Source organism: Chiloscyllium punctatum, chromosome 26 (genome assembly GCF_047496795.1).
Source record: "Chiloscyllium punctatum isolate Juve2018m chromosome 26, sChiPun1.3, whole genome shotgun sequence".
NCBI lineage: Eukaryota > Metazoa > Chordata > Chondrichthyes > Orectolobiformes > Hemiscylliidae > Chiloscyllium > Chiloscyllium punctatum.
The window spans coordinates 21,525,911-21,538,955 of record NC_092764.1 but is presented as its reverse complement, the minus strand read 5'-3'; the positions used below and the strand labels follow the sequence as shown (position 1 = coordinate 21,538,955).

General features: G+C 40.0%; 1 protein-coding gene across 1 annotated transcript in view; it reads right to left on the bottom strand.

Annotated features, from left to right (window-relative positions):
- Positions 1 to 7,868: 7,868 nt before the first annotated feature.
- zdhhc7 (zDHHC palmitoyltransferase 7) overlaps positions 7,869 to 13,045 on the bottom strand; it is a 75,205-nt gene continuing 70,028 nt past the window's right edge. Inside the window, exon 9 of the mRNA XM_072595921.1 lies at positions 7,869 to 8,427. The gene's annotated coding sequence lies outside the window, so the exon portion shown is untranslated. The remainder of the gene's footprint in view (positions 8,428 to 13,045) is intronic.

Sequence of the window (13,045 nt, the reverse complement as noted above, 5' to 3'; positions counted from 1 at the left end):
TAGGTACGAAAGACTCAAGCTAAGGTGCAAACGTTTTCTTATTGGCTGGAATGCACAAAGATGTGGTTAACTTTTGCCATACATGCCAAATGGTAGGAAAGCCACAGGTGGTAATTAAACCAGCACCTTTGTTGCCAATTCCCGCATTTGAAGAACCTTTCACGCAGGTTATAATTGATTGCGTACGTCCCCTTCAGAGAACTAAAACTGGGAACCAGTACTTGTTAACCATAACGGAGGTGTCTACCAGATTTCTGGGGGCAATTCCTTTACGGAGTATCAAGGCAAAAAATGTGGTAGATGAGTTAGTAGCTTTCTTCACATGGTATGGGCTACTCATAGAGATTCAGTCAGACCAAGGGTCAAATTGACTGCGAGGCTGTTTAAAGTGGTTATGGGTCGCTCAGGTAGACAACACTTTAAATGCAGTGCATATCGTACTGAATCCGAGGGACCTTCAGAAAGGTGGTATCAGAACTTGAAGACCATGTTGACAGCACACTGTCAGGACTACCTGAATGACTGGGATAAAGTTATCACATTTGTACTGTTTGCGATTAGAGATGCCCCAAACTAGTCTACTCAGTTAGCTCCCTTTGAGTTAATATTTAGTCATGAAGTGAGAGGCCCTTTGAAATTAATTAAAGAAAAATTGACAGGACCAAAGTCGGCGATCTCACACTTAGATTAGGTATTGGAGGTGAGAGAGAGGTGAAATAGAGTAGGTGAGTTAGCTAAACAGCTCCTAAACAGGGCACAGTGTAGAATGAAGCAGGTGGCAGATAAAAGAGACACAGACATTTTCCCAAGGGGATGACATGTTAGTACTGTTACCAGTGACAGGAAATCCCTTCAAAGCCAGGTTTAGTGGTCCCTATCAAAGGGAGAAAAAGTTTAGTCAGGTTAACTATCTTGTAAAAACGCCAGATAGGAAAAAAAAGGTACCAGATATGTCATATGAACATGTTGAAACTGTATTATATAAGAGAGAGAGAGAACTGGAGAAACAGGTGTTAGTTACTGCCCTGAAGAGTGAGGAATCAAATCCAGATGATGTGGATTTGGATGTGCCTCAAAATAGATTAAGAAATGAAGAAGCCTTTGTGGAATGGGATAGGTTAGTAAGCTATCTGTCTCAGGAGTATAGAAAACAATTGTAAGATTAGTTACTGCAGTTTGAGGACACGTGTAAGAATCAGATGGGGAGGACTAATGCTATCGTACATGAAGTAGACGGAGAGAATACTGCTCCGATAAAATAACATCCCTATCGGCTTAATCTTTTCAAAACCAGACAGGTCCAGGTGGAGGTGGGGACATGCTCAACAAGGACATTATTGAATCAAGCCAGAGACGGTGGAGTTAGCTGATCGTCTTAGTTCCCAAATTGGACGGGACTCAAATTCTGTGTGGATTATCTGAAGGTCAACGCTGTTACAAAATTGGACTCATATCCAATTCCTAAGTTGGAGGACTGTATTGAGAAAGTCAGACAAGCCAGTTACATCACCAAGTTGGACTTAATGCGTGGTTACTGGCAAGTACCTTTATCAGAGTCGGTGAAAGAAATTGTATTTGTTACAGCAAATGGGCTATATTTAAAGTTTTGCCCTCTGGAATGAAGAAGGCACCTGCCACATTCCAAAGACTCATGAACAGAGTTGTGGCTGGGTTAACAAACTGTGCAGTCAATTTGGACGATGTTGTGATCTATAGTCAGTGCTGGAGAGATCACATGGTAAGTGGCAGAGCTCTTTGAATGACGTGAAGCAAATTAACTAAAACTGAATTCACAAAAGCAGACGTGATGTTCTTGGGAAATAACATTGGTCATGGAAGGTTGACCCCACGGAAAGCAAAGACAAAGGCCATCGAGGAATTTCCATGATCAATCTTGAAGAAAGAGGTGCTTCGATTCTTAGGACTTAGCGGATTCTATCGGAGATTTGTTCCAAACTTCAGCCGTGTCGGGGCACCGACAACTGATTTGCTGAGGAGGAACACAAAGTTTCAATGGACAGAACTATGCCAGGAGGCTTTGGATTATTTGAACTCAATATTAACTACCAAATCAGTTTTAGCTACGCCAAACTTTTCAAAACTTTTTGAAGTTGCCATCAATGCCAGTAATATTGGAGTTGGAGCTGTAATCCTACAGGGAAATAAGGATGCGATTGAACTGCCAGTTGGTTACTTCTTGAAGATCACCATCCAGCAAACAAAATATTCCATGATCGAAGAACTACTATCGAGTTTGGTACTGGCCTTACAACATTATAATGTGTATATCACAATGTGGCAGAGATAGTTGTGTATACGGATCACAATCCTCTTACATTCTTAGAACGCTTTAAAGTAAAGAATATGAGACTATTTCGTCGGAGTCTTTTGTTCCAGACTTTTAATATAAAAATCAGACATGTTGCGGGTCATAAGAATGTAATAGCAGATGCATTATCGTGGATTTAACTGATAAAGTTTATTTGAGATTTGTATTTATTTCATGTTGGGAAGAAATTAAGGTGAACTTATATTGAAGTTATCTGCATGTTAGGTAATGTGTTTAAAAAATAGCAAAAAAAAAACAAAACCACCTTTTCATTATGATGGTTCATTTTGTCTTAAAGGGGGAGGTGTTATGAAGATGTAGGTGTACTTTTAAGAAAGTTAAAGAGTGAGTAGAAGTACCTGACAGCACCAAGTGTTCTCAACAAGATATAATGTAGCATGTGGTCCAACAGTGAGGGTAGCTGGTTGCCTGGAGACAAAAACAAATTTGAATTAGGCCAATCAGTTTAAATTATACTGCAAAAGAAATACCAAAATCCAATCCAATTTGAATTTAGTATACTGACAATCTTAAAAACCAATGACACAATCTAATGCTTTGGGGAGTATAAGATCAGGGAAAATTGAACAGTTGGGAGGAGAACTGCCAAGGCACCAACTCGTAAAGACTGCCCAAAAAACAGCTCTCTTAAAGGTACCTTTATCAATCAGTAACCTGTGAAGCTGAATCCCCAAAAAGAAGAAGAAGAAGAAGAAGAAGAAGACAGGAATACAGAAAAGAACCAAAAGCTGCCTGGTTTTGAGATAACAAGTTTTATTTTGTAAGCCGTAATTGGGATTTTTATTGGACCAGTATTGTGTGGCGGGTGGGGGTACAAGATAGGTTAGAGGAAAGAGTTGTAAGTCATTGTTAGTTAATTATTCTCTGTTATACTTTAAGAAATAAAGTTGTTAATTTTTATTTTAAATTGTTCTTGGTCTCTTGCATTTTTACAGATTACTGCGTGGGATAAATCTTTTGTGTTGCTGGTTTACATGAAGCAGGAGGGTTTACCCTGTGTCATAACACATGATATTAAAGACTTCACCTGACAGAGGAGCAGTGCACAGAAAGCTTGTGATTTCAAACAAACCTGTTCTGACCATAACCTGGTGTTGTGTGACTTCTGACTTTGTCCACCGGTCCAATACCAGCACCTCCACATCATGGTATTAAATGACATTTTAAAAAGTTTCAAACTGTGTTGGCATGATTAAAACAATAATACTTTGACAAGCTCGAACTTGCTGATGTAGATTTTTGTTCTCGGTCCAGACCCTGCCATTGCGTGACTTTCCAAATCCCGACTCCATCATATCTGATGCACAATGTGATTTTTGAAGATTCGGCCGTTTAGTAAACAGAGTATGCACAAGATGTCAGCTAAACTCTGGAGGTGAAGGGCAATCTAGAGACCTTCCAGTAGTAACACATTGGAAGCTGCACCAAGGACAAACTTTCAGGTCATCATTGTTGAGAAACAACCTTCTGTCACTGGCCAATTGTGACAGCGGATGCCAAGTGTGTTCCCCAGTTTACCGTCATAAAGGCTGCTTTCAACTCTTAGCTTTTGCAGCCTCAGAAGGAAACCTGTGGGCAATAATGGGAGGCCAGCAAACTATGCATGTCCTCACCTGCCTCGCTCGCTTTTTCAAAATTCTACCATTATTTTAGAATGATTTATTTTTAATTTAGAAACAATTAAATGCTACAATTAAGCCACAAAGCTTACTTACCTTCACTTTTAATGGTTTCCCATTAATCTTACTGAAGTGCTGTATTAAGTCAAGAGTAAAGTTATTAATTAAGTCAAATTGTTGATAGATTGTGGCCACTAGATTCATCTGAGTAATTGGTGAACTTGGAAATCCTGATGCTGAAATAGAAAACGAAGCATTGTCTTGAATTCACCATGATATTTAGTAAGAATATCCATGTAAAGAGATTTTTTTTATATACTGCATGCCAAGAGCATGCTGATGGGCTGGCAACTATCGAAACGTTATGGCACAGAAAAACGGCACTGTTAGAGGTCAGTCATTTCAGCTTTCGGACATTTCTCCAGGAGGTTCTCAGGAAAGTCTCCTAGGCCCAACCATCTTCAGCTTCAATGACCTTCCCTCCATCATAAGGTCAGAAGTGGGAAAGTTCGCCAATGTTTGCACACTGTTCAACACCATTCCTGGTATCTTAGATACTGAAGCAGTCCATGTCCAAATGCAGCAAAATCTGGAATATATCCAGGCTTGGGCTGGTAAGTGGTAAGTAACATTTACACCACATTAATACCAGGCAATGACCATCTCCAATGTAATCACTGCCCATTGACATTCAATTGTGGTACTATCACATACCCCACGATCAAAATCCTGGGGTTAGCATTGACCAGCAACTCAACATAAATACAATGGCTACAAGGGCAGGTTAGAGATCAGGAATACTGCAGCGAGTAACTCATCTCTTGACTCCCCAAAACCTGCCCACATCTTCAAGACACAAATTGGGAGTGGGATGGCATACTCCCCATTTGCCTGGATGGATGCAGCTCCAACAAAACACAAGAAGCTTGGCACCATCTAGGACAAAGCAGCCCATTTGATTGACATCAGATCCAAAAACATCCACCCCCTCCACCACCAATGCTCAGTGACAACAGTGTGTACTATCTACAAGATACATTGCAGAAATTCACCAAAGATCCTCAGACAGCACTTTCCAAACCAAGGACCACTTTCATCTTGGACAAAGGCAGCAGACACATGGAAATACCACCACTTGCAGGTTCTTTCCAAGCCATTCACCATTCTGATTTGGAAATATATCACCCTTCCTTCACTGTCACTGGATCAAAGTCCCTAAGGGCATTGAGGGTCACCTTCCAGTCCAAGAATTTCGGATTAGTGGTGCTGGAAGAGCACAGCAGTTCAGGCAGCATCTGAGGAGCAGTAAAATCGACGTTTCGGGCAAAAGCCCTTCATTATTCCTGATGAAGGGCTTTTGCCCAAAACGTTGATTTTACTGCTCCTAGGATGCTGCCTGAACTGCTGTGCTCTTCCAGCACCACTAATCCAGAATCTGGTTTCCAGCATCTGCAGTCATTGTTTTTTCCTCCAGTCCAAGGCAGGTCACTACCATCTTCGCAAGGGCAAATAGGGACAGGCAATAAATGCTGGCTAGCCAGTGACGCCCACATCCCATTAATAAATAAAAAAAAGCCTTTCATGTATGCGCCTGATGAAAAATAAATCAGCCACTGGAAAGACTAAAGTCACAATTTATATTTTTAAAGGCTATATTTCATTTGAAATACAACTGGAAAATTGAAGTATTCCTGCTTTGTTGCAGAAGATGAACCACTTGTGCGTTTTATTAGAACTCAAAATTAAGTGAAACTGTACAATATTCTTTTGCAGAACCTGAATTTGATACCTCAGAGACATACTGGCATCAGGTGTCTTTGGAATAAAAACTGTTCAGCCACAGTTGTGGATTGGCTTGTGTACCATTTTTCACAGGCCCGAGGAACCACTGGAACTCAGAATGTCAAAAAAAAGACCAAGTACATAATATTGTACTATCTTCTTCAGTGGTGTTTCTTTTCCACTAACAAAGGCTTTGCAAATAAACAGCTGTTAATCTCAGCTAAGACCTTTATCCAATTGACCAGCCAATAAAAATGCCCACAGATGGTCCACAATACCCCAGCTAAGGTCTAACGTTGGTCTGAAGGTCTTATACAAATTCGACAGCATGCCATTGTTTTTGTACTTGATGCCTCTATCAATAAAGCAGTGAACACTGTAAGCTTTATGGACTGCTCTTTCCACCTGCCCTGCCACCTTCAATGAGTTGTGCACATATAAAAGCCCCCCTTCCTATATACTCTTCAGAATTATACATCCATTTTATATTGCCTTCCAATGTTCTTTTCAATAAAGTGCACCACTTCACATTTCTCTGCATTGAATCTCACTTGCCATCTATCTGTTTACTCCACCAACTTGTCAACATCCTTTTGGAGGTCCATATTGTTGTGGATGGACCAGCCATCTCTGGAATGACCTAAGAAGTTGTTTCTAGAGTCCTACATGTACCTCCTCTTCTCTATAGGTATCTGCTGGCATCATTTGGTTTCCCCGAAAGGATAGAGTACATGGAGTGAGACTGAGCTCCCTCATTTCCCCCTTGCAACTTGCCATTGATGTAGAGCAGCTGTGACTACAGCAATGGAGTATAGCTCTGTGCACATAAATGAGCAGACACCGAGTATGCTAGACTTTGCTTTCCATGGAAGTTGCCAATCTATCCTCGGAGGCCGCCACACACATGCATGGTGGAGCCAGCATAATACTGATAAGGTCAGTGAACTTGCCCATGCATTGATTCAGCTGAGTACCTCCAACAAATCTGCTCCGTATTCCTGTGAATACCTGTGTATTTCATTAAAATCTTTAAGGACCTAGACCAGGGGTTCATCCTCAGCCTAGACCTGATCAGGTGCCTGGTCTCTGGCACTTATCAGAGTTGGAGACCTAAGGCATTATCGACCAGCTGTGGAGACATGCTAGTGATGCGCTTACCAAATTATACTCAAACCTAACCTAGAAAGAAAATCACTGAAATAAAAGTCTCTGAGCTGGTGGCATTTGCCAATGCATCCTCTGACAATGTAATATTATAGAACTTTAATAACTGCTCATGGACTGTATGAATCAACAAAAGATAAACTATTACATACAGAAAGAAGCAGTAATAATTCTGTCTGGAATAAGCTGTTATGGGACAAGTTTTTATACAGGGACCAAAAGCAATTCGCCATGTCTTGGAAAGGAGGGAGTTGAAATTACAATGGTCAGTGCATTAAGTAATGGAGTTGGGAAATTATGTTATGGTTGTACAGGACATTGGGAGGTCATTTCTGGAATACTATGTCCAATTCTGGTCTCCCTGCTATAGGAAAGATGTCGTTCAACTTCTTAGGGTTCATTTCCAAGAATGTTGCTGGGATTGGAATGTTTGAGCTTTAGGGAGAAGCTGAACATACTGGGGCTATTTTTCCTGGAGCACTGGAGGCTGACTGTTGACCTTACAGAGAGGTATAAGATCATGAGGGGCATAGATAAGGTGAATAGGCAAGGTCATTTTCCCCAAGGTAGGGAAGTCCAAAACTGGAGGGCAGAGGTTTAAGGTGAGGGGGCGGGAAAGATTGAAAAGGGACCTAGGAGGCAACTTTTTCATGCAAAGGGTGGTGCATGTATAGAATGAGCAGCCACAGGTACTGATGGAGGCTGGTACAATTACAGCATTTAAAAAGTATCTGAATAGGTACATGAATATGAAGAGTTGAGAGGGATCTGGGCCAAATGTAGGCAAGTGGGACTAGATTTATTCAGATTTTTTGATTGGCATGGATGAGTTGTACCAAAAGAGTCTGTTTCCATTCTGTACATCTCTGACTCTACATTTGAAAAAAAAACTGCTTTGACACTTGCTTGATAAACTGAATACTTTATTGCCACAAAGGACAAGGATTGCCCTGCAGAAGAATTTAAGGAGTTAATCACAGAATGCTGTGTCTTCAAACAGACAGTTAAGGCTAAATGTAACAAGGAACAACAAAGTTGCTTCTGTTAAGCTGTAGTCTCAAGGACTCCAAGAGAATAATCACTATTTTGGACAGAAGAACTTTAAGATATCATCAATATATACCTCATAGTCCTGATGGATGAAAATTTGTATAAGCATCAAAATCAGAACTCCCATTTTACAGAACTCCAGAGAACAACTTTGCATAAGGATTGAACTCTGGATATTTCCAGACAAACCCCTGTTGGTAGAATCGTGGCCAAGTTCCACCATTAATTGGGTAATAACCAAGTTGGGTTGGAGGCTTAACTTGCTTCATTGAGGCGCCTTATTTTTGTTGCTATGTGCAATAAAGTTTAAGTAATTGTTTCAGTACTTAATTGTGAGATTTCTTAATAAGTAGCCAAAGTAAATGTAACTTGTGATTTAACCACAACAGTGGCTTCCTCCTCAAAGCAGAGGTGGAGTGGAAGGTCATCTGTGTTGATATCTCTGCAGAGATCTGCTATTCCCTGTCCGAGAAGAGAGAGAGAATTAGTTCTCTAAAATAAATAAAAGCAGTTTAAGAAGCCATTCACACTGATGTTAATAGGAGAGCAGTGAAGCACAACACAATGAAGCTTAATGGGTTAGTTTGCCATTGAGTATCCTGTCTCTACATAGAATCCCTACAGTGTGGAAAGAGGCCACTTAGCCCAAGTCTGCACCAACCCTCCGAGTAGCATCCTGTCCAGACCAAGTCTTCCCTACTCTATCCCTGTATCTCTGCATAGGCAGTCATAATCATCTTTGGCTAATTCAAGAATCTTTTCCTCATATGGAATGAAGGCCCTGATATCCACTATGGTTGTGAATCAATTTTCCCTGCAACGAGACAAAGAGTTTCAGAATGCTTGAGGTGGACAAAAGAAATTATTGGTGATGTAGGAGCAGGAGAGGTTGGGATTGCCCTCAGGAGTCAGGAGGAAACACCGAGGGCAGGAATGGTCATTAGGAGGTTCAGTTGGCCAAGAGACATTAACTGGACATGGTGCATGCAATTCTAAAAGTTGCAGTCTATGAGCTTTGGTGCAGTGGCTAGGCTGGAGGGAGTGCTGACCCTGTGAATGCGAAGAGATGATGGTAGTTACCCTGGCAGGAACAGATGATCATTAACCTTCTTCTTGTATTGATGCAAATCACGTTTCATTTGGGGTACTGCTTTGAACTGGGCTATTATTTGGTGACTCAGTCTGGTGGCATGGCCTCTTGCGGTAATCCACTCCACTAACCTGTTCATAAGTACCTTGAGGTCCCTATCTTTGAAGTAGAATGCAAAGTCTCGTTTCCTCTGGGTTGAGTACCATAATGTGAGAGCAAGTTCCTGATTTGTAGTGTCTGAAGTGGTGTGTAGCTGGTGCCAGTAATATATAGGAAGGGTCAGGCAGTGGTGGAGCACTTGCACTTCTCTTGCCATGTGATTGCCCTGGAACATCATCAAAGATCCTGGCTGCATAATTAATAAGGTGAAGAATAGAAGAATCAGACAACTCACTCCAAGCCTGGGATGCCAAGAGACATGAATCTCTCTCAATACAACTCTAACTGCAAATGGGAAAATTATAGCCTTTATTTCTAACTCCTTACCTTCATTACTCTTACTTTTTCATTCTTCCTGCTTTCAAGCCCAAGTTTGATATAACTTAATCAATATATCTTTTACCCAAGGTTTTAACATTTTGGACCTTCATATTTGTTTCTCAATAGCGTTATAGAAGCTTAATGGTAAAACAATGAAAAATCTTACTATGATATACAAGCTCTTTTAAATCAAACAGTCTGCAAATGTTGACAAAGGTTATAATTAAGGATATTTGTCTGTCAAAATAACAATGTAATAATGAAAGAAAGTCTAAGGACCAGAAAGCATTTTAAAAAGTCTTTCCAGTTTTATACATTTTAATAAATTTGAAAACAGTATAAGCTTTCTCCTGATCTTTGTGTTGTAATGAAATTGAAATTCACAATCTGGAGACAGCTCACCAAATGTAGCTTACACTATGATTTGCATTTGTGAGGGTTTATCACCGAAACACAAGTCTGTGTTGTTTTTGGCTGCGAAGTAATGCAGAGCATGCAAGCCTACAGTGACAAAGTGTTCATGTTCAGGAAGACACTGTGACCTGGCAGAGCAGGAAACATGTAAGCATTTTGACAGACAATTCTCATTAACTCTCTGACAATAAACATGGGAAGAATATTTAAACATAATCATCTCTCTTTTTGGTGTTTCAGAAGAATAATATTACAGTATCCAGTCCTGTGTGCTCGCATTATAGGGAAATTTTGCAAGCATAAACACACCTCATGTAATTTGAAACTGTGATAACATTAGAACAGATTTTTCAATATTCATTGTTTTTTACTTGCACATTACTGGAGAGAATCTTCTAGCATTTTAAACACTGACTCTCTCAATAAACAAATATACTAATCAATATAAATTTATAATGAGCATTTTTGTAAATTAAATATCTATATTTCTGTTTAGGTATTCAGATGAAAAGTTTATGATATTGAATTACACCACCTTGTATGATACTGCACTGAACATAGAAGGGAAAAAATGCATCACAATTCATTCCGAAAACACCAGAGTGCACCAATAAATAATGTGAATGAATTAATCAGGCTCACTGATGATGTTACCTAGTATGATGACAAAACGTCTGAAAAATGAACCTTCCAGCTCAGTGAGCAAACCTACATCCAGAGTAGAGTGTGGCTGGTCTTGTTGACTCTTGTGCATGAATAGTAGTCATTTGGCTGAGACTGGAGGATGACTCATTCCTGTGAATCAAACTCAGCAAGTAGTTTGAGGGAGGTTTGAGGGATGTGCGAAGTATAATTGGGTTCTGCAATGTTTTGACTACTGGATAACTGTTTTAATTTTGACTCCCATTATTTATTCAAATTATTTATTGGTGCACTCTGGTACTTTCACATTGAATTGTGATACATGTTTTGTCTTCTACATTCAATACAAGGTGGTGTATTGCATGTTATAACTTGTCATCTGAATACCTAAACAGAAATATAGTTATTTAATTTACAGAAATGCTCATTATAAATTTATATTGATTAGTTTTTTTTGCTTATTTAGAGAATCAGTGTTTAAAATGCTAGAAGATTCTCTCCAGCAATGTGCAAGGAAAAAAACCTTAAATATTGAAAAATCTGTTTTAATGTTATCACAGTGTTCAAATTACATGAGTTGCGTTTACGCTTCCAAAATGTCCCTACAATGCAAGCAAACACGACTGAATACTGTAATATTATTTTTCTGAAACACCCAAAAGAGAGATGCTTACTTTTAAATATTCTTCCCATGCTTATTGTCAGAGAGTTAATGAGAACTCTCTGTTAAAATGCTTACATGTTTGCTACCCTGCCAGGTCACAGTGTTTTTCTGAACATGAACACTTTGTAGGCTTGCATGCTCTGCATTACTTCACAACCAGAAACAAAACAGACTTGTGTTTCAGTGATAAACCCTCACAAATGCAAATCACAGTGTAAGCTGGTGAGCTGTCTCCAGAATGTGAATTTCAATTTCATTACAGCATAAAGGTCAGGGGAAAGCGAATACTGCTTTCAAATTTATTAAAATGTATAAAATTGGAAAGACTTTTAAAAATGATTTCTGGTCCTTAGACTTTCTTTTGTTATATTGTTATTTTGACAGACAAATATCCTTAATTATAACCTTTGTCAACATTTGTAGACTGTTTGATTTAAAAGAGCTTGCATATCACAGTAAGATTTTTCATTGTTTTACCATTAAGCTTCTATAACGCTATTGAGAAACAAATATGAAGGTCCAAAATGTTAAAACCTTGGGTTAAAGATATATTGATTAAGTGATATCAAACTTGGGCTTGAAAGCTGGAAGAATGAAAGAGTAATGAAGTTAAGGAATTAGAAATAAAGGCTATAATTTTCTCATTTGCAGTGAGAGTTGTATTGAGAGAGATTCACGTCTCTTGGCATCCCAGGCTTGAAGTGAGTTGTCTGATTCTTCTATTCTTCACCTTATTAATTATGCAGCCAGGATCTTTGATGTTGTTCCAGGGTAATCACGTGGCAAGAGAAGTGCAAGTGCTCCACCACTGCCTGACCCTTCCTATATATTACTGGCACCAGCTACACACCACTTCAGACACTACAAATCAGGAACTTGCCCTCACATTATGGTACTCAACTGAAAGCAACTCAGCAAAGACTGAAGAAGGTACCTACCAAGTTCCTAAGGCTTGAATAATCATTAAAGCCCAGTCATGTTTAAATCAACCAGCAGAAAAACAATAGTGTCCAAATAATATTCAGTACTTTTATTCCTTCTGAAGAGCATCCCACCCAGACCCACCTCCCCACCATATCCCTGAATTTCCTATGGTTAGTCCACCAAACTTATACATCCCTGCATACTATGATAAATTTCACATGGCTAGTCCACCTAACCTGCACTTCTTTGGGCTATGAGAGTGCTCCACAGCACTTGGGGGAAACCTACACAGACACAAGGAGAATGTCGCCCAAGGGTGGAATCAAATGCAAGTCCGTGGTGCTGTGAGGCAGCAGTGCTAACCACTGAGGCACCATGTAGCCCAAGGAAACTGTTAAGAACTCCAACTCAGACTGGTGAAAACTGAGAAGATATTAGACAAGCTTATAATAGGGTGAGAAAATTGAAGAAAAGTCATCAGGCAGCTGAAGGACTTTGAGCAGGTCTGACCCATAGCCATAATGCACTGTGGGTGGGGTAAATTAGTGGGTAATGAGACTTCAGGAGTCACACCTTCTGGAGCCACTGGCCATATTCAGCCATTGTACTCCTGGAAGCTGTAGCACAGTTCTATTGTGGGTGCTGTCAGAACTACAACTAGACCCAGCGACAACATCCAGTGGAATCCAGGACCCAGGCAAGTAAGGAGTATAGAATGGGGATGGCTTGATGACGTTAGGGAGCAGTTACCGGGAGGTAGAACTGTGCCCTTTGAAGTCCACGTGAAGAGGAAGAAGGCAGTACTGTCTTTTGGGACAGGGTGCTGCCAGGGTATAAAGGAAGGCCTTCAAAGTCAGTACTCATCT